Genomic DNA, 20,446 nt, shown 5'->3' on the forward strand with positions numbered 1-20,446 from the left:
TCCTTGAAGCATCGTGGTTCTCGTGCATCTAGCCTTGCAGGACCCTATGGAACAGTTGGACATTGGGTAAGAAGAATTCACCAGCTCTGGACGTGTCTATTGTCTATTCCAGTTGTTCCTTTGCGGCCCAAGGCGGGAAAATCAGGAGAAGTGGAAATAGCGATGGATACCAGGACAAGCTGACTTCTGTCTAGAGGCCTTGCAAGAATTCAGATGTTGATTAGCATAAGTGGCGTTTCTTTGTATCTCTGGGTGGTGGGCGGGAGTTTCTTGCCCTACCCATGATGCATTGCAGAGTGTGCACACTCAACATATTCAGTTCCATATAATCTAAATTCCTTTGGCTGCGACTGTTTTAATGCTTCTCTGGTGCTCCTCACCTAGTTGTCCTTTGGCGCTCACCTTCTACCTTCAGTTTTTTTGTAAGTCTGACAAGGTGTGCATGTCAGCTCGCAGAGCCTCACTGGCGTGTTCTCTTCTTCCTGGCCAACACACATGCTCAAAGAATTTTTGCACAGCCTGTTTCGTACAGGCTCTCTGAGCTTGGTTAAAAAAAGAAGTTGTGTCTTTCCTGTCTCTGTTCCCCCTGGTTTAACCGTACTGATGTTGCATGTAACTCTTAGGTAGGATTTCAGAGGGTTTGCGATGGTATCTGCTGTGAGTTTTTTTTCCGGGGTAATTCTTTGGGAGTTTTCAGGGCTCTCGCTCTTGTGTAATGCAGACGCTCTGCATATTAAAGATAAGGAATCGAATTGCCTTGTGTGAGGAAGACATAAAGCTCGCTATCTAAGCACACAAGCAGATCTTTAGCTGCGGGTCATATCTCTTACAAAACCATGCAGAAGATACCTTGGGATTCTGGAAAAACTTTCAGATGATGGCACAGCTACATACCTCAACAGTGGCAAGCACAGCATAGGTAATATGCTGAATCCAAATCTCCCATTCTTCAGACTTTTAAACATGGGTAACACTTCAAAAATCTTATCAGCGGGGAGTATCCGAGAAGGACTTTGTTATTCCTGGTTTGTAATTGTTTATTTTTGTCTTTCACTCTTCTTTGAGGAAAATTTTGCAAAATGGAAAAATGTGCATCAAAGGACATGGCGTTTAAGTACCCCGTTGATTGCTGCTGATTTCTGAATTCCGTGGAAATAATATTGTTTTCAATGTGTGACCTGAATGTAGCCATCGATACAAGGTTTAACTTGATCTCCAAGGCTTGCCTCCCAAACACTGCACTTTTGCACTGACATAACGCGATGCCACGTGCCTCAATCTGTAGAGTTTCCGGGTGAAACAGGACATCCAAGTCCCAACCCACCTCTGAGATTTCGACTGATTCAATAATGAGGAGCCCACCCAGTGTCTGCACACTATTAGGATTTCACTCGATAGATCACTTAACCCTTGAAGTCGATCGTGTGGTTCTCGTGCATCTAGTGGCCTGAAGTGACATGACGAGAACCCTATCGGCAAGCACGGTCTGGACATTGGTGTAAAGAAGAATTCACCAGCTCTGGACGTGTCTATTGTCTATTCCAGTTGTTCCCTTTTGCCCAAGGAAGCGGGAAAATCAGGAGAAGTGGAAATAGCGATGGATACCCAGGACAAGCTGACTTCTGTCTAGAGGCCTTGCAAGAATTCAGATGTTGATTAGCATAAGTGGCGTTTCTTTGTATCTCTGGGTGGTGGGCGGGAGTTTCTTGCCCCTACCCATGATGCATTGCAGAGTGTGCACACTCAACATATTCAGTTCCATATAATCTAAATTCCTTTGGCTGCGACTGTTTTAATGCTTCTCTGGTGCTCCTCACCTAGTTGTCCTTTGGCTCACCTTCTACCTTCAGTTTTTGTAAGTCTGACAAGGTGTCGCATGTCAGCTGCGCAGGCCTCACTGGCCGTGTTCTCTTCTTCCTGGCCGCAACACACATGCTCTGGGTTCCCTTCATCCCGAATAAATCTTTCGCCTTTTACTAAAGATTTCCGTGGAGAGGACCGTTAAAGAGTCTCAAAGAATTTTTGCACAGCCTGTTTCGTACAGGCTCTCTGAGCTTGGTTAAAAAGAAGTTGTGTCTTTCCTGTCTCTGTTCCCCCTGGTTTAACCGTACTGATGTTGCATGTAACTCTTAGGTAGGATTTCAGAGGGTTTGCGATGGTATCTGCTGTGAGTTTTTTTTCCGGGGTAATTCTTTGGGAGTTTTCAGGGCTCTCGCTCTTGTGTATGCACGCTCTGCATATTAAAGATAAGGAATCGAATTGCCTTGTGTGAGGAAGACATAAAGCTCGCTATCTAAGCACACAAGCAGATCTTTAGCTGCGGGTCATATCTCTTACAAAACCATGCAGAAGATACCTTGGGATTCTGGAAAAACTTTCAGATGATGGCACAGCTACATACCTCAACAGTGGCAAGCACAGCATAGGTAATATGCTGAATCCAAATCTCCCATTCTTCAGACTTTTAAACATGGGTAACACTTCAAAAATCTTATCAGCGGGGAGTATCCGAGAAGGACTTTGTTATTCCTGGTTTGTAATTGTTTATTTTTGTCTTTCACTCTTCTTTGAGGAAAATTTTGCAAAATGGAAAAATGTGCATCAAAGGACATGGCGTTAAGTACCCGTTGATTGCTGCTGATTTCTGAATTCCGTGGAAATAATATTGTTTTCAATGTGTGACCTGAATGTAGCCATCGATACAAGGTTTAACTTGATCTCCAAGGCTTGCCTCCCAAACACTGCACTTTTGCACTGACATAACGCGATGCCACGTGCCTCAATCTGTAGAGTTTCCGGGTGAAACAGGACATCCAAGTCCCAACCCACCTCTGAGATTTCGACTGATTCAATAATGAGGAGCCCACCCAGTGTCTGCACACTATTAGGATTTCACTCGATAGATCACTTAACCCTTGAAGTCGATCGTGGTTCTCGTGCATCTAGTGGCCTGAAGTGACATGACGAGAACCCTATCGGCAAGCACGGTCTGGACATTGGTGTAAAGAAGAATTCACCAGCTCTGGACGTGTCTATTGTCTATTCCAGTTGTTCCCTTTTGCCCAAGGAAGCGGGAAAATCAGGAGAAGTGGAAATAGCGATGGATACCCAGGACAAGCTGACTTCTGTCTAGAGGCCTTGCAAGAATTCAGATGTTGATTAGCATAAGTGGCGTTTCTTTGTATCTCTGGGTGGTGGGCGGGGAGTTTCTTGCCCCTACCCATGATGCATTGCAGAGTGTGCACACTCAACATATTCAGTTCCATATAATCTAAATTCCTTTGGCTGCGACTGTTTTAATGCTTCTCTGGTGCTCCTCACCTAGTTGTCCTTTGGCGCTCACCTTCTACCTTCAGTTTTTTTGTAAGTCTGACAAGGTGTCGCATGTCAGCTGCGCAGGCCTCACTGGCCGTGTTCTCTTCTTCCTGGCCGCAACACACATGCTCTGGTTCCCTTCATCCCGAATAAATCTTTCGCCTTTTACTAAAGATTTCCGTGGAGAGGACCGTTAAAGAGTCTCAAAGAATTTTTGCACAGCCTGTTTCGTACAGGCTCTCTGAGCTTGGTTAAAAAAAGAAGTTGTGTCTTTCCTGTCTCTGTTCCCCCTGGTTTAACCGTACTGATGTTGCATGTAACTCTTAGGTAGGATTTCAGAGGGTTTGCGATGGTATCTGCTGTGAGTTTTTTCCGGGGTAATTCTTTGGGAGTTTTCAGGGCTCTCGCTCTTGTGTACGCACGCTCTGCATATTAAAGATAAGGAATCGAATTGCCTTGTGTGAGGAAGACATAAAGCTCGCTATCTAAGCACACAAGCAGATCTTTAGCTGCGGGTCATATCTCTTACAAAACCATGCAGAAGATACCTTGGGATTCTGGAAAAACTTTCAGATGATGGCACAGCTACATACCTCAACAGTGGCAAGCACAGCATAGGTAATATGCTGAATCCAAATCTCCCATTCTTCAGACTTTTAAACATGGGTAACACTTCAAAAATCTTATCAGCGGGGAGTATCCGAGAAGGACTTTGTTATTCCTGGTTTGTAATTGTTTATTTTTGTCTTTCACTCTTCTTTGAGGAAAATTTTGCAAAATGGAAAAATGTGCATCAAAGGACATGGCGTTTAAGTACCCGTTGATTGCTGCTGATTTCTGAATTCCGTGGAAATAATATTGTTTTCAATGTGTGACCTGAATGTAGCCATCGATACAAGGTTTAACTTGATCTCCAAGGCTTGCCTCCCAAACACTGCACTTTTGCACTGACATAACGCGATGCCACGTGCCTCAATCTGTAGAGTTTCCGGGTGAAACAGGACATCCAAGTCCCAACCCACCTCTGAGATTTCGACTGATTCAATAATGAGGAGCCCACCCAGTGTCTGCACACTATTAGGATTTCACTCGATAGATCACTTAACCCTTGAAGTCGATCGTGTGGTTCTCGTGCATCTAGTGGCCTGAAGTGACATGACGAGAACCCTATCGGCAAGCACGGTCTGGACATTGGTGTAAAGAAGAATTCACCAGCTCTGGACGTGTCTATTGTCTATTCCAGTTGTTCCCTTTGCGGCCCAAGGAAGCGGGAAAATCAGGAGAAGTGGAAATAGCGATGGATACCCAGGACAAGCTGACTTCTGTCTAGAGGCCTTGCAAGAATTCAGATGTTGATTAGCATAAGTGGCGTTTCTTTGTATCTCTGGGTGGTGGGCGGGAGTTTCTTGCCCCTACCCATGATGCATTGCAGAGTGTGCACACTCAACATATTCAGTTCCATATAATCTAAATTCCTTTGGCTGCGACTGTTTTAATGCTTCTCTGGTGCTCCTCACCTAGTTGTCCTTTGGCTCACCTTCTACCTTCAGTTTTTGTAAGTCTGACAAGGTGTGCATGTCAGCTGCGCAGGCCTCACTGGCCGTGTTCTCTTCTTCCTGGCCGCAACACACATGCTCTGGGTTCCCTTCATCCCGAATAAATCTTTCGCCTTTTACTAAAGATTTCCGTGGAGAGGACCGTTAAAGAGTCTCAAAGAATTTTTGCACAGCCTGTTTCGTACAGGCTCTCTGAGCTTGGTTAAAAAGAAGTTGTGTCTTTCCTGTCTCTGTTCCCCTGGTTTAACCGTACTGATGTTGCATGTAACTCTTAGGTAGGATTTCAGAGGGTTTGCGATGGTATCTGCTGTGAGTTTTTTCCGGGTAATTCTTTGGGAGTTTTCAGGGCTCTCGCTCTTGTGTACGCGACGCTCTGCATATTAAAGATAAGGAATCGAATTGCCTTGTGTGAGGAAGACATAAAGCTCGCTATCTAAGCACACAAGCAGATCTTTAGCTGCGGGTCATATCTCTTACAAAACCATGCAGAAGATACCTTGGGATTCTGGAAAAACTTTCAGATGATGGCACAGCTACATACCTCAACAGTGGCAAGCACAGCATAGGTAATATGCTGAATCCAAATCTCCCATTCTTCAGACTTTTAAACATGGGTAACACTTCAAAAATCTTATCAGCGGGAGTATCCGAGAAGGACTTTGTTATTCCTGGTTTGTAATTGTTTATTTTGTCTTTCACTCTTCTTTGAGGAAAATTTTGCAAAATGGAAAAATGTGCATCAAAGGACATGGCGTTAAGTACCCGTTGATTGCTGCTGATTTCTGAATTCCGTGGAAATAATATTGTTTTCAATGTGTGACCTGAATGTAGCCATCGATACAAGGTTTAACTTGATCTCCAAGGCTTGCCTCCCAAACACTGCACTTTTGCACTGACATAACGCGATGCCACGTGCCTCAATCTGTAGAGTTTCCGGGTGAAACAGGACATCCAAGTCCCAACCCACCTCTGAGATTTCGACTGATTCAATAATGAGGAGCCCACCCAGTGTCTGCACACTATTAGGATTTCACTCGATAGATCACTTAACCCTTGAAGTCGATCGTGTGGTTCTCGTGCATCTAGTGGCCTGAAGTGACATGACGAGAACCCTATCGGCAAGCACGGTCTGGACATTGGTGTAAAGAAGAATTCACCAGCTCTGGACGTGTCTATTGTCTATTCCAGTTGTTCCCTTTTGCGGCCCAAGGAAGCGGGAAAATCAGGAGAAGTGGAAATAGCGATGGATACCCAGGACAAGCTGACTTCTGTCTAGAGGCCTTGCAAGAATTCAGATGTTGATTAGCATAAGTGGCGTTTCTTTGTATCTCTGGGTGGTGGGCGGGAGTTTCTTGCCCCTACCCATGATGCATTGCAGAGTGTGCACACTCAACATATTCAGTTCCATATAATCTAAATTCCTTTGGCTGCGACTGTTTTAATGCTTCTCTGGTGCTCCTCACCTAGTTGTCCTTTGGCTCACCTTCTACCTTCAGTTTTTGTAAGTCTGACAAGGTGTCGCATGTCAGCTGCGCAGGCCTCACTGGCCGTGTTCTCTTCTTCCTGGCCGCAACACACATGCTCTGGGTTCCCTTCATCCCGAATAAATCTTTCGCCTTTTACTAAAGATTTCCGTGGAGAGGACCGTTAAAGAGTCTCAAAGAATTTTTGCACAGCCTGTTTCATACAGGCTCTCTGAGCTTGGTTAAAAAAAGAAGTTGTGTCTTTCCTGTCTCTGTTCCCCCTGGTTTAACCGTACTGATGTTGCATGTAACTCTTAGGTAGGATTTCAGAGGGTTTGCGATGGTATCTGCTGTGAGTTTTTTCGGGTAATTCTTTGGGAGTTTTCAGGGCTCTCGCTCTTGTACGCACGCTCTGCATATTAAAGATAAGGAATCGAATTGCCTTGTGTGAGGAAGACATAAAGCTCGCTATCTAAGCACACAAGCAGATCTTTAGCTGCGGGTCATATCTCTTACAAAACCATGCAGAAGATACCTTGGGATTCTGGAAAAACTTTCAGATGATGGCACAGCTACATACCTCAACAGTGGCAAGCACAGCATAGGTAATATGCTGAATCCAAATCTCCCATTCTTCAGACTTTTAAACATGGGTAACACTTCAAAAATCTTATCAGCGGGGAGTATCCGAGAAGGACTTTGTTATTCCTGGTTTGTAATTGTTTATTTTTGTCTTTCACTCTTCTTTGAGGAAAATTTTGCAAAATGGAAAAATGTGCATCAAAGGACATGGCGTTAAGTACCCGTTGATTGCTGCTGATTTCTGAATTCCGTGGAAATAATATTGTTTTCAATGTGTGACCTGAATGTAGCCATCGATACAAGGTTTAACTTGATCTCCAAGGCTTGCCTCCCAAACACTGCACTTTTGCACTGACATAACGCGATGCCACGTGCCTCAATCTGTAGAGTTTCCGGGTGAAACAGGACATCCAAGTCCCAACCCACCTCTGAGATTTCGACTGATTCAATAATGAGGAGCCCACCCAGTGTCTGCACACTATTAGGATTTCACTCGATAGATCACTTAACCCTTGAAGTCGATCGTGTGGTTCTCGTGCATCTAGTGGCCTGAAGTGACATGACGAGAACCCTATCGGCAAGCACGGTCTGGACATTGGTGTAAAGAAGAATTCACCAGCTCTGGACGTGTCTATTGTCTATTCCAGTTGTTCCCTTTTGCGGCCCAAGGAAGCGGGAAAATCAGGAGAAGTGGAAATAGCGATGGATACCCAGGACAAGCTGACTTCTGTCTAGAGGCCTTGCAAGAATTCAGATGTTGATTAGCATAAGTGGCGTTTCTTTGTATCTCTGGGTGGTGGGCGGGAGTTTCTTGCCCCTACCCATGATGCATTGCAGAGTGTGCACACTCAACATATTCAGTTCCATATAATCTAAATTCCTTTGGCTGCGACTGTTTTAATGCTTCTCTGGTGCTCCTCACCTAGTTGTCCTTTGGCTCACCTTCTACCTTCAGTTTTTGTAAGTCTGACAAGGTGTCGCATGTCAGCTGCGCAGGCCTCACTGGCCGTGTTCTCTTCTTCCTGGCCGCAACACACATGCTCTGGGTTCCCTTCATCCCGAATAAATCTTTCGCCTTTTACTAAAGATTTCCGTGGAGAGGACCGTTAAAGAGTCTCAAAGAATTTTTGCACAGCCTGTTTCGTACAGGCTCTCTGAGCTTGGTTAAAAAGAAGTTGTGTCTTTCCTGTCTCTGTTCCCCCTGGTTTAACCGTACTGATGTTGCATGTAACTCTTAGGTAGGATTTCAGAGGGTTTGCGATGGTATCTGCTGTGAGTTTTTTCCGGGTAATTCTTTGGGAGTTTTCAGGGCTCTCGCTCTTGTGTACTGCGCTCTGCATATTAAAGATAAGGAATCGAATTGCCTTGTGTGAGGAAGACATAAAGCTCGCTATCTAAGCACACAAGCAGATCTTTAGCTGCGGGTCATATCTCTTACAAAACCATGCAGAAGATACCTTGGGATTCTGGAAAAACTTTCAGATGATGGCACAGCTACATACCTCAACAGTGGCAAGCACAGCATAGGTAATATGCTGAATCCAAATCTCCCATTCTTCAGACTTTTAAACATGGGTAACACTTCAAAAATCTTATCAGCGGGGAGTATCCGAGAAGGACTTTGTTATTCCTGGTTTGTAATTGTTTATTTTTGTCTTTCACTCTTCTTTGAGGAAAATTTTGCAAAATGGAAAAATGTGCATCAAAGGACATGGCGTTAAGTACCCGTTGATTGCTGCTGATTTCTGAATTCCGTGGAAATAATATTGTTTTCAATGTGTGACCTGAATGTAGCCATCGATACAAGGTTTAACTTGATCTCCAAGGCTTGCCTCCCAAACACTGCACTTTTGCACTGACATAACGCGATGCCACGTGCCTCAATCTGTAGAGTTTCCGGGTGAAACAGGACATCCAAGTCCCAACCCACCTCTGAGATTTCGACTGATTCAATAATGAGGAGCCCACCCAGTGTCTGCACACTATTAGGATTTCACTCGATAGATCACTTAACCCTTGAAGTCGATCGTGTGGTTCTCGTGCATCTAGTGGCCTGAAGTGACATGACGAGAACCCTATCGGCAAGCACGGTCTGGACATTGGTGTAAAGAAGAATTCACCAGCTCTGGACGTGTCTATTGTCTATTCCAGTTGTTCCCTTTTGCCCAAGGAAGGGAAAATCAGGAGAAGTGGAAATAGCGATGGATACCCAGGACAAGCTGACTTCTGTCTAGAGGCCTTGCAAGAATTCAGATGTTGATTAGCATAAGTGGCGTTTCTTTGTATCTCTGGGTGGTGGGCGGGAGTTTCTTGCCCCTACCCATGATGCATTGCAGAGTGTGCACACTCAACATATTCAGTTCCATATAATCTAAATTCCTTTGGCTGCGACTGTTTTAATGCTTCTCTGGTGCTCCTCACCTAGTTGTCCTTTGGCTCACCTTCTACCTTCAGTTTTTGTAAGTCTGACAAGGTGTCGCATGTCAGCTGCGAGGCCTCACTGGCCGTGTTCTCTTCTTCCTGGCCGCAACACACATGCTCTGGGTTCCCTTCATCCCGAATAAATCTTTCGCCTTTTACTAAAGATTTCCGTGGAAGGACCGTTAAAGAGTCTCAAAGAATTTTTGCACAGCCTGTTTCGTACAGGCTCTCTGAGCTTGGTTAAAAAGAAGTTGTGTCTTTCCTGTCTCTGTTCCCCCTGGTTTAACCGTACTGATGTTGCATGTAACTCTTAGGTAGGATTTCAGAGGGTTTGCGATGGTATCTGCTGTGAGTTTTTTTTCCGGGGTAATTCTTTGGGAGTTTTCAGGGCTCTACGCTCTTGTGTATGCACGCTCTGCATATTAAAGATAAGGAATCGAATTGCCTTGTGTGAGGAAGACATAAAGCTCGCTATCTAAGCACACAAGCAGATCTTTAGCTGCGGGTCATATCTCTTACAAAACCATGCAGAAGATACCTTGGGATTCTGGAAAAACTTTCAGATGATGGCACAGCTACATACCTCAACAGTGGCAAGCACAGCATAGGTAATATGCTGAATCCAAATCTCCCATTCTTCAGACTTTTAAACATGGGTAACACTTCAAAAATCTTATCAGCGGGGAGTATCCGAGAAGGACTTTGTTATTCCTGGTTTGTAATTGTTTATTTTTGTCTTTCACTCTTCTTTGAGGAAAATTTTGCAAAATGGAAAAATGTGCATCAAAGGACATGGCGTTAAGTACCCGTTGATTGCTGCTGATTTCTGAATTCCGTGGAAATAATATTGTTTTCAATGTGTGACCTGAATGTAGCCATCGATACAAGGTTTAACTTGATCTCCAAGGCTTGCCTCCCAAACACTGCACTTTTGCACTGACATAACGATGCCACGTGCCTCAATCTGTAGAGTTTCCGGGTGAAACAGGACATCAAGTCCCAACCCACCTCTGAGATTTCGACTGATTCAATAATGAGGAGCCCACCCAGTGTCTGCACACTATTAGGATTTCACTCGATAGATCACTTAACCCTTGAAGTCGATCGTGTGGTTCTCGTGCATCTAGTGGCCTGAAGTGACATGGCGAGAACCCTATCGGCAAGCACGGTCTGGACATTGGTGTAAAGAAGAATTCACCAGCTCTGGACGTGTCTATTGTCTATTCAGTTGTTCCCTTTTGCGGCCCAAGGGCGGGAAAATCAGGAGAAGTGGAAATAGCGATGGATACCCAGGACAAGCTGACTTCTGTCTAGAGGCCTTGCAAGAATTCAGATGTTGATTAGCATAAGTGGCGTTTCTTTGTATCTCTGGGTGGTGGGCGGGAGTTTCTTGCCCCTACCCATGATGCATTGCAGAGTGTGCACACTCAACATATTCAGTTCCATATAATCTAAATTCCTTTGGCTGCGACTGTTTTAATGCTTCTCTGGTGCTCCTCACCTAGTTGTCCTTTGGCTCACCTTCTACCTTCAGTTTTTTGTAAGTCTGACAAGGTGTGCATGTCAGCTGCGCAGAGCCTCACTGGCCGTGTTCTCTTCTTCCTGGCCGCAACACACATGCTCTGGGTTCCCTTCATCCCGAATAAATCTTTCGCCTTTTACTAAAGATTTCCGTGGAGAGGACCGTTAAAGAGTCTCAAAGAATTTTTGCACAGCCTGTTTCGTACAGGCTCTCTGAGCTTGGTTAAAAAGAAGTTGTGTCTTTCCCTGTCTCTGTTCCCCCTGGTTTAACCGTACTGATGTTGCATGTAACTCTTAGGTAGGATTTCAGAGGGTTTGCGATGGTATCTGCTGTGAGTTTTTTCGGGTAATTCTTTGGGAGTTTTCAGGGCTCTCGCTCTTGTGTATGCGCTCTGCATATTAAAGATAAGGAATCGAATTGCCTTGTGTGAGGAAGACATAAAGCTCGCTATCTAAGCACACAAGCAGATCTTTAGCTGCGGGTCATATCTCTTACAAAACCATGCAGAAGATACCTTGGGATTCTGGAAAAACTTTCAGATGATGGCACAGCTACATACCTCAACAGTGGCAAGCACAGCATAGGTAATATGCTGAATCCAAATCTCCCATTCTTCAGACTTTTAAACATGGGTAACACTTCAAAAATCTTATCAGCGGGGAGTATCCGAGAAGGACTTTGTTATTCCTGGTTTGTAATTGTTTATTTTTGTCTTTCACTCTTCTTTGAGGAAAATTTTGCAAAATGGAAAAATGTGCATCAAAGGACATGGCGTTTAAGTACCCCGTTGATTGCTGCTGATTTCTGAATTCCGTGGAAATAATATTGTTTTCAATGTGTGACCTGAATGTAGCCATCGATACAAGGTTTAACTTGATCTCCAAGGCTTGCCTCCCAAACACTGCACTTTTGCACTGACATAGCGATGCCACGTGCCTCAATCTGTAGAGTTTCGGGTGAAACAGGACATCCAAGTCCCAACCCACCTCTGAGATTTCGACTGATTCAATAATGAGGAGCCCACCCAGTGTCTGCACACTATTAGGATTTCACTCGATAGATCACTTAACCCTTGAAGTCGATCGTGTGGTTCTCGTGCATCTAGTGGCCTGAAGTGACATGGCGAGAACCCTATCGGCAAGCACGGTCTGGACATTGGTGTAAAGAAGAATTCACCAGCTCTGGGCGTGTCTATTGTCTATTCAGTTGTTCCCTTTTGCGGCCCAAGGAAGCGGGAAAATCAGGAGAAGTGGAAATAGCGATGGATACCCAGGACAAGCTGACTTCTGTCTAGAGGCCTTGCAAGAATTCAGATGTTGATTAGCATAAGTGGCGTTTCTTTGTATCTCTGGGTGGTGGGCTGGGAGTTTCTTGCCCCTACCCATGATGCATTGCAGAGTGTGCACACTCAACATATTCAGTTCCATATAATCTAAATTCCTTTGGCTGCGACTGTTTTAATGCTTCTCTGGTGCTCCTCACCTAGTTGTCCTTTGGCTCACCTTCTACCTTCAGTTTTTTGTAAGTCTGACAAGGTGTGCATGTCAGCTCGCAGGCCTCACTGGCCGTGTTCTCTTCTTCCTGGCCGCAACACACATGCTCTGGGTTCCCTTCATCCCGAATAAATCTTTCGCCTTTTACTAAAGATTTCCGTGGAGAGGACCGTTAAAGAGTCTCAAAGAATTTTTGCACAGCCTGTTTCGTACAGGCTCTCTGAGCTTGGTTAAAAAGAAGTTGTGTCTTTCCTGTCTCTGTTCCCCTGGTTTAACCGTACTGATGTTGCATGTAACTCTTAGGTAGGATTTCAGAGGGTTTGCGATGGTATCTGCTGTGAGTTTTTTCGGGGTAATTCTTTGGGAGTTTTCAGGGCTCTCGCTCTTGTATGCATACGCTCTGCATATTAAAGATAAGGAATCGAATTGCCTTGTGTGAGGAAGACATAAAGCTCGCTATCTAAGCACACAAGCAGATCTTTAGCTGCGGGTCATATCTCTTACAAAACCATGCAGAAGATACCTTGGGATTCTGGAAAAACTTTCAGATGATGGCACAGCTACATACCTCAACAGTGGCAAGCACAGCATAGGTAATATGCTGAATCCAAATCTCCCATTCTTCAGACTTTTAAACATGGGTAACACTTCAAAAATCTTATCAGCGGGGAGTATCCGAGAAGGACTTTGTTATTCCTGGTTTGTAATTGTTTATTTTTGTCTTTCACTCTTCTTTGAGGAAAATTTTGCAAAATGGAAAAATGTGCATCAAAGGACATGGCGTTAAGTACCCGTTGATTGCTGCTGATTTCTGAATTCCGTGGAAATAATATTGTTTTCAATGTGTGACCTGAATGTAGCCATCGATACAAGGTTTAACTTGATCTCCAAGGCTTGCCTCCCAAACACTGCACTTTTGCACTGACATAGCGCGATGCCACGTGCCTCAATCTGTAGAGTTTCCGGTGAAACAGGACATCAAGTCCCAACCCACCTCTGAGATTTCGACTGATTCAATAATGAGGAGCCCACCCAGTGTCTGCACACTATTAGGATTTCACTCGATAGATCACTTAACCCTTGAAGTCGATCGTGTGGTTCTCGTGCATCTAGTGGCCTGAAGTGACATGACGAGAACCCTATCGGCAAGCACGGTCTGGACATTGGTGTAAAGAAGAATTCACCAGCTCTGGACGTGTCTATTGTCTATTCCAGTTGTTCCCTTTTGCGGCCCAAGGAAGGGAAAATCAGGAGAAGTGGAAATAGCGATGGATACCCAGGACAAGCTGACTTCTGTCTAGAGGCCTTGCAAGAATTCAGATGTTGATTAGCATAAGTGGCGTTTCTTTGTATCTCTGGGTGGTGGGCGGGAGTTTCTTGCCCCTACCCATGATGCATTGCAGAGTGTGCACACTCAACATATTCAGTTCCATATAATCTAAATTCCTTTGGCTGCGACTGTTTTAATGCTTCTCTGGTGCTCCTCACCTAGTTGTCCTTTGGCTCACCTTCTACCTTCAGTTTTTGTAAGTCTGACAAGGTGTCGCATGTCAGCTGCGCAGGCCTCACTGGCCGTGTTCTCTTCTTCCTGGCCGCAACACACATGCTCTGGGTTCCCTTCATCCCGAATAAATCTTTAAGCCTTTTACTAAAGATTTCCGTGGAAGGACCGTTAAAGAGTCCCAAAGAATTTTTGCACAGCCTGTTTCGTACAGGCTCTCTGAGCTTGGTTAAAAAAAGAAGTTGTGTCTTTCCTGTCTCTGTTCCCCCTGGTTTAACCGTACTGATGTTGCATGTAACTCTTAGGTAGGATTTCAGAGGGTTTGCGATGGTATCTGCTGTGAGTTTTTTTTCCGGGGTAATTCTTTGGGAGTTTTCAGGGCTCTCGCTCTTGTGTACGCACGCTCTGCATATTAAAGATAAGGAATCGAATTGCCTTGTGTGAGGAAGACATAAAGCTCGCTATCTAAGCACACAAGCAGATCTTTAGCTGCGGGTCATATCTCTTACAAAACCATGCAGAAGATACCTTGGGATTCTGGAAAAACTTTCAGATGATGGCACAGCTACATACCTCAACAGTGGCAAGCACAGCATAGGTAATATGCTGAATCCAAATCTCCCATTCTTCAGACTTTTAAACATGGGTAACACTTCAAAAATCTTATCAGCGGGGAGTATCCGAGAAGGACTTTGTTATTCCTGGTTTGTAATTGTTTATTTTTGTCTTTCACTCTTCTTTGAGGAAAATTTTGCAAAATGGAAAAATGTGCATCAAAGGACATGGCGTTAAGTACCCGTTGATTGCTGCTGATTTCTGAATTCCGTGGAAATAATATTGTTTTCAATGTGTGACCTGAATGTAGCCATCGATACAAGGTTTAACTTGATCTCCAAGGCTTGCCTCCCAAACACTGCACTTTTGCACTGACATAACGCGATGCCACGTGCCTCAATCTGTAGAGTTTCGGGTGAAACAGGACATCCAAGTCCCAACCCACCTCTGAGATTTCGACTGATTCAATAATGAGGAGCCCACCCAGTGTCTGCACACTATTAGGATTTCACTCGATAGATCACTTAACCCTTGAAGTCGATCGTGTGGTTCTCGTGCATCTAGTGGCCTGAAGTGACATGCCGAGAACCCTATCGGCAAGCACGGTCTGGACATTGGTGTAAAGAAGAATTCACCAGCTCTGGACGTGTCTATTGTCTATTCCAGTTGTTCCCTTTTGCGGCCCAAGGCGGGAAAATCAGGAGAAGTGGAAATAGCGATGGATACCCAGGACAAGCTGACTTCTGTCTAGAGGCCTTGCAAGAATTCAGATGTTGATTAGCATAAGTGGCGTTTCTTTGTATCTCTGGGTGGTGGGCGGGAGTTTCTTGCCCCTACCCATGATGCATTGCAGAGTGTGCACACTCAACATATTCAGTTCCATATAATCTAAATTCCTTTGGCTGCGACTGTTTTAATGCTTCTCTGGTGCTCCTCACCTAGTTGTCCTTTGGCTCACCTTCTACCTTCAGTTTTTGTAAGTCTGACAAGGTGTCGCATGTCAGCTCGAGGCCTCACTGGCCGTGTTCTCTTCTTCCTGGCCGCAACACACATGCTCTGGGTTCCCTTCATCCCGAATAAATCTTTAGCCTTTTACTAAAGATTTCCGTGGAGAGGACCGTTAAAGAGTCTCAAAGAATTTTTGCACAGCCTGTTTACAGGCTCTCTGAGCTTGGTTAAAAAGAAGTTGTGTCTTTCCAGTCTCTGTTCCCCCTGGTTTAACCGTACTGATGTTGCATGTAACTCTTAGGTAGGATTTCAGAGGGTTTGCGATGGTATCTGCTGTGAGTTTTTTTCCGGGTAATTCTTTGGGAGTTTTCAGGGCTCTCGCGCTATGCACTTGCGCTCTGCATATTAAAGATAAGGAATCGAATTGCCTTGTGTGAGGAAGACATAAAGCTGCTATCTAAGCACACAAGCAGATCTTTAGCTGCTTGGGTCATATCTCTTACAAAACCATGCAGAAGATACCTTGGGATTCTGGAAAACTTTCAGATGATAGGCACAGCTACATACCTCAACAGTGGCAAGCACGACATAGGTAATATGCTGAATCCAAATCTCTCCATTCTTTCCAGACTTTTAAACACATGGGTAACACTTCAAAAATCTTATCAGCGGGGAGTATCCGAGAAGGACTTTGTTATTCCTGGTTTGTAATTGTTTATTTTTGTCTTTCACTCTTCTTTGAGGAAAATTTTGCAAAATGGAAAAATGTGCATCAAAGGACATGGCGGCGTTAAATACCCGTTGATTGCTGCTGATTTCTGAGTTACGTGGAAATAATATTGTTTTCAATGTGTGACCTGAATGTAGCCATCGATACAGAGGTTTAACTTGATCTCCAGAGCTTGCCTCCCAAACACTGCACTTTTGCACTGACATAGCTTAGCGATGCCACGTGCCTCAATCACTAGAGTTTCCGGGTGAAACAGGACATCCAAGTCCCAACCCACCTCTGAGATTTCGACTGATTCAATAATGAGGAGCCCACCCAGTGTCTGCACACTATTAGGATTTCACTCGATAGATCACTTAACCCTTGAAGTCGATCGTGTGGTTCTCGTGCATCTAGTGGCCTGAAGTGACATGACGAGAACCCTATCGGCAAGCACGGTCTGGACATTGGTGTAAAGAAGAATTCACCAGCTCTGGACGTGTCTATTGTCTATTCCAGTTGTTCCCTTTGCGCCCAAGGAAGCGGAAAATCAGGAGAAGTGGAAATAGCGATGGATACCCAGGACAAGCTGACTTCTGTCTAGAGGCCTTGCAAGAATTCAGATGTTGATTAGCATAAGTGGCGTTTCTTTGTATCTCTGGGTGGTGGGCGGGAGTTTCTTGCCCTACCCATGATGCATTGCAGAGTGTGCACACTCAACATATTCAGTTCCATATAATCTAAATTCCTTTGGCTGCGACTGTTTTAATGCTTCTCTGGTGCTCCTCACCTAGTTGTCCTTTGGCGCCACCTTCTACCTTCAGTTTTTGTAAGTCTGACAAGGTGTCGCATGTCAGCTGCGAGGCCTCACTGGCCGTGTTCTCTTCTTCCTGGCCGCAACACACATGCTCTGGGTTCCTTCATCCCGAATAAATCTTTCGCCTTTTACTAAAGATTTCCGTGGAGGACCGTTAAAGAGTCTCAAAGAATTTTGCACAGCCTGTTTGTACAGGCTCTCTGAGCTTGGTTAAAAAGAAGTTGTGTCTTTCCTGTCTCTGTTCCCCCTGGTTTAACCGTACTGATGTTGCATGTAACTCTTAGGTAGGATTTCAGAGGGTTTGCGATGGTATCTGCTGTGAGTTTTTTTTCCGGGGTAATTCTTTGGGAGTTTTCAGGGCTCTCGCTCTTGTGTATCGCACGCTCTGCATATTAAAGATAAGGAATCGAATTGCCTTGTGTGAGGAAGACATAAAGCTCGCTATCTAAGCACACAAGCAGATCTTTAGCTGCGGGTCATATCTCTTACAAAACCATGCAGAAGATACCTTGGGATTCTGGAAAACTTTCAGATGATGGCACAGCTACATACCTCAACAGTGGCAAGCACAGCATAGGTAATATGCTGAATCCAAATCTCCCATTCTTCAGACTTTTAAACATGGGTAACACTTCAAAAATCTTATCAGCGGGAGTATCCGAGAAGGACTTTGTTATTCCTGGTTTGTAATTGTTTATTTTGTCTTTCACTCTTCTTTGAGGAAAATTTTGCAAAATGGAAAATGTGCATCAAAGGACATGAGCGTTAAGTACCCGTTGATTGCTGCTGATTTCTGAATTCGTGGAAATAATATTGTTTTCAATGTGTGACCTGAATGTAGCCATCGATACAAGGTTTAACTTGATCTCCAAGGCTTGCCTCCCAAACACTGCACTTTTGCACTGACATAACGCGATGCCACGTGCCTCAATCTGTAGAGTTTCCGGGTGAAACAGGACATCCAAGTCCCAACCCACCTCTGAGATTTCGACTGATTCAATAATGAGGAGCCCACCCAGTGTCTGCACACTATTAGGATTTCACTCGATAGATCACTTAACCCTTGAAGTCGATCGTGTGGTTCTCGTGCATCTAGTGGCCTGAAGTGACATGACGAGAACCCTATCGGCAAGCACGGTCTGACATTGGTGTAAAGAAGAATTCACCAGCTCTGGACGTGTCTATTGTCTATTCCAGTTGTTCCCTTTTGCGCCCAAGGAAGCGGGAAAATCAGGAGAAGTGGAAATAGCGATGGATACCCAGGACAAGCTGACTTCTGTCTAGAGGCCTTGCAAGAATTCAGATGTTGATTAGCATAAGTGGCGTTTCTTTGTATCTCTGGGTGGTGGCGGGAGTTTCTTGCCCCTACCCATGATGCATTGCAGAGTGTGCACACTCAACATATTCAGTTCCATATAATCTAAATTCCTTTGGCTGCGACTGTTTTAATGCTTCTCTGGTGCTCCTCACCTAGTTGTCCTTTAGCGCCACCTTCTACCTTCAGTTTTTGTAAGTCTGACAAGGTGTCGCATGTCAGCTGCGCAGGCCTCACTGGCCGTGTTCTCTTCTTCCTGGCCGCAACACACATGCTCTGGGTTCCTTCATCCCGAATAAATCTTTCGCCTTTTACTAAAGATTTCCGTGGAGAGGACCGTTAAAGAGTCTCAAAGAATTTTTGCACAGCCTGTTTCGTACAGGCTCTCTGAGCTTGGTTAAAAAAAGTTGTGTCTTTCCTGTCTCTGTTCCCCTGGTTTAACCTACTGATGTTGCATGTAACTCTTAGGTAGGATTTCAGAGGGTTTGGATGGTATCTGCTGTGAGTTTTTTTCCGGGTAATTCTTTGGGAGTTTTCAGGGCTCTCGCCTTGTGTACGCACGCTCTGCATATTAAAGATAAGGAATCGAATTGCCTTGTGTGAGGAAGACATAAAGCTCGCTATCTAAGCACACAAGCAGATCTTTAGCTGGGTCATATCTCTTACAAAACCATGCAGAAGATACCTTGGGATTCTGGAAAAACTTTCAGATGATGGCACAGCTACATACCTCAACAGTGGCAAGCACAGCATAGGTAATATGCTGAATCCAAATCTCCCATTCTTCAGACTTTTAAACATGGGTAACACTTCAAAAATCTTATCAGCGGGAGTATCCGAGAAGGACTTTGTTATTCCTGGTTTGTAATTGTTTATTTTGTCTTTCACTCTTCTTTGAGGAAAATTTTGCAAAATGGAAAAATGTGCATCAAAGGACATGGCTTAAGTACCCGTTGATTGCTGCTGATTTCTGAATTCCGTGGAAATAATATTGTTTTCAATGTGTGACCTGAATGTAGCCATCGATACAAGGTTTAACTTGATCTCCAAGGCTTGCCTCCCAAACACTGCACTTTTGCACTGACATAACGCTGATGCCACGTGCCTCAATCTGTAGAGTTTCCGGGTGAAACAGGACATCCAAGTCCCAACCCACCTCTGAGATTTCGACTGATTCAATAATGAGGAGCCCACCCAGTGTCTGCACACTATTAGGATTTCACTCGATAGATCACTTAACCCTTGAAGTCGATCGGTGGTTCTCGTGCATCTAGTGGCCTGAAGTGACATGACGAGAACCCTATCGGCAAGCACGGTCTGGACATTGGTGTAAAGAAGAATTCACCAGCTCTGGACGTGTCTATTGTCTATTCCAGTTGTTCCCTTTGGCCCAAGGAAGCGAGAAAATCAGGAGAAGTGGAAATAGCGATGGATACCCAGGACAAGCTGACTTCTGTCTAGAGGCCTTGCAAGAATTCAGATGTTGATTAGCATAAGTGGCGTTTCTTTGTATCTCTGGGTGGTGGGCGGGAGTTTCTTGCCCCTACCCATGATGCATTGCAGAGTGTGCACACTCAACATATTCAGTTCCATATAATCTAAATTCCTTTGGCTGCGACTGTTTTAATGCTTCTCTGGTGCTCCTCACCTAGTTGTCCTTTGGCGCCACCTTCTACCTTCAGTTTTTGTAAGTCTGACAAGGTGTCGCATGTCAGCTGCAGGCCTCACTGGCCGTGTTCTCTTCTTCCTGGCCGCAACACACATGCTCTGGGTTCCCTTCATCCCGAATAAATCTTTCGCTTTTACTAAAGATTTCCGTGGAGAGGACCGTTAAAGAGTCTCAAAGAATTTTTGCACAGCCTGTTTCTGTACAGGCTCTCTGAGCTTGGTTAAAAAAAGAAGTTGTGTCTTTCCTGTCTCTGTTCCCCCTGGTTTAACCGTACTGATGTTGCATGTAACTCTTAGGTAGGATTTCAGAGGGTTTCATGTGGTATCTGCTGTGAGTTTTTTCCGGGTAATTCTTTGGGAGTTTTCAGGGCTCTCGCCTTGTGTAGCACGCTCTGCATATTAAAGATAAGGAATCGAATTGCCTTGTGTGAGGAAGACATAAAGCTCGCTATCTAAGCACACAAGCAGATCTTTAGCTGCGGGTCATATCTCTTACAAAACCATGCAGAAGATACCTTGGGATTCTGGAAAACTTTCAGATGATGGCAGCACATACCTCAAAGTGAGCAGCATAGGTAATA

At 44.6% G+C, this 20,446-nt stretch overlaps 13 non-coding genes across 13 annotated transcripts; all 13 read left to right on the top strand.

Annotated features, from left to right (window-relative positions):
• The first annotated feature begins 1,932 nt into the window (after positions 1-1,932).
• LOC120521860 lies at positions 1,933-2,048 on the top strand. The gene has a single exon (XR_005632214.1). It is a non-coding gene; the product is annotated as a U5 spliceosomal RNA (small nuclear RNA).
• Positions 2,049-3,440: 1,392 nt separating this feature from the next.
• Positions 3,441-3,555, top strand: LOC120521853. The gene has a single exon (XR_005632208.1). It is a non-coding gene; the product is annotated as a U5 spliceosomal RNA (small nuclear RNA).
• Positions 3,556-4,946: 1,391 nt separating this feature from the next.
• On the top strand, positions 4,947-5,062 carry LOC120521861. The gene has a single exon (XR_005632215.1). It is a non-coding gene; the product is annotated as a U5 spliceosomal RNA (small nuclear RNA).
• Positions 5,063-6,449: 1,387 nt separating this feature from the next.
• On the top strand, positions 6,450-6,565 carry LOC120521850. The gene has a single exon (XR_005632205.1). It is a non-coding gene; the product is annotated as a U5 spliceosomal RNA (small nuclear RNA).
• Positions 6,566-7,953: 1,388 nt separating this feature from the next.
• LOC120521862 lies at positions 7,954-8,069 on the top strand. Its single transcript, XR_005632216.1, has one exon. It is a non-coding gene; the product is annotated as a U5 spliceosomal RNA (small nuclear RNA).
• A 1,382-nt stretch (positions 8,070-9,451) lies between these two features.
• LOC120521856 lies at positions 9,452-9,566 on the top strand. Its single transcript, XR_005632210.1, has one exon. It is a non-coding gene; the product is annotated as a U5 spliceosomal RNA (small nuclear RNA).
• A 1,388-nt stretch (positions 9,567-10,954) lies between these two features.
• Positions 10,955-11,070, top strand: LOC120521863. Its single transcript, XR_005632217.1, has one exon. It is a non-coding gene; the product is annotated as a U5 spliceosomal RNA (small nuclear RNA).
• A 1,385-nt stretch (positions 11,071-12,455) lies between these two features.
• LOC120521851 lies at positions 12,456-12,571 on the top strand. Its single transcript, XR_005632206.1, has one exon. It is a non-coding gene; the product is annotated as a U5 spliceosomal RNA (small nuclear RNA).
• Positions 12,572-13,955: 1,384 nt separating this feature from the next.
• LOC120521859 lies at positions 13,956-14,071 on the top strand. The gene has a single exon (XR_005632213.1). It is a non-coding gene; the product is annotated as a U5 spliceosomal RNA (small nuclear RNA).
• Positions 14,072-15,459: 1,388 nt separating this feature from the next.
• Positions 15,460-15,572, top strand: LOC120521852. The gene has a single exon (XR_005632207.1). It is a non-coding gene; the product is annotated as a U5 spliceosomal RNA (small nuclear RNA).
• Positions 15,573-16,970: 1,398 nt separating this feature from the next.
• LOC120521858 lies at positions 16,971-17,080 on the top strand. The gene has a single exon (XR_005632212.1). It is a non-coding gene; the product is annotated as a U5 spliceosomal RNA (small nuclear RNA).
• Positions 17,081-18,468: 1,388 nt separating this feature from the next.
• LOC120521854 lies at positions 18,469-18,583 on the top strand. Its single transcript, XR_005632209.1, has one exon. It is a non-coding gene; the product is annotated as a U5 spliceosomal RNA (small nuclear RNA).
• A 1,376-nt stretch (positions 18,584-19,959) lies between these two features.
• On the top strand, positions 19,960-20,074 carry LOC120521857. Its single transcript, XR_005632211.1, has one exon. It is a non-coding gene; the product is annotated as a U5 spliceosomal RNA (small nuclear RNA).
• The last annotated feature ends 372 nt before the right edge of the window (positions 20,075-20,446 follow it).

This window comes from Polypterus senegalus, unplaced genomic scaffold (genome assembly GCF_016835505.1).
Source record: "Polypterus senegalus isolate Bchr_013 unplaced genomic scaffold, ASM1683550v1 scaffold_5232, whole genome shotgun sequence".
NCBI lineage: Eukaryota > Metazoa > Chordata > Cladistia > Polypteriformes > Polypteridae > Polypterus > Polypterus senegalus.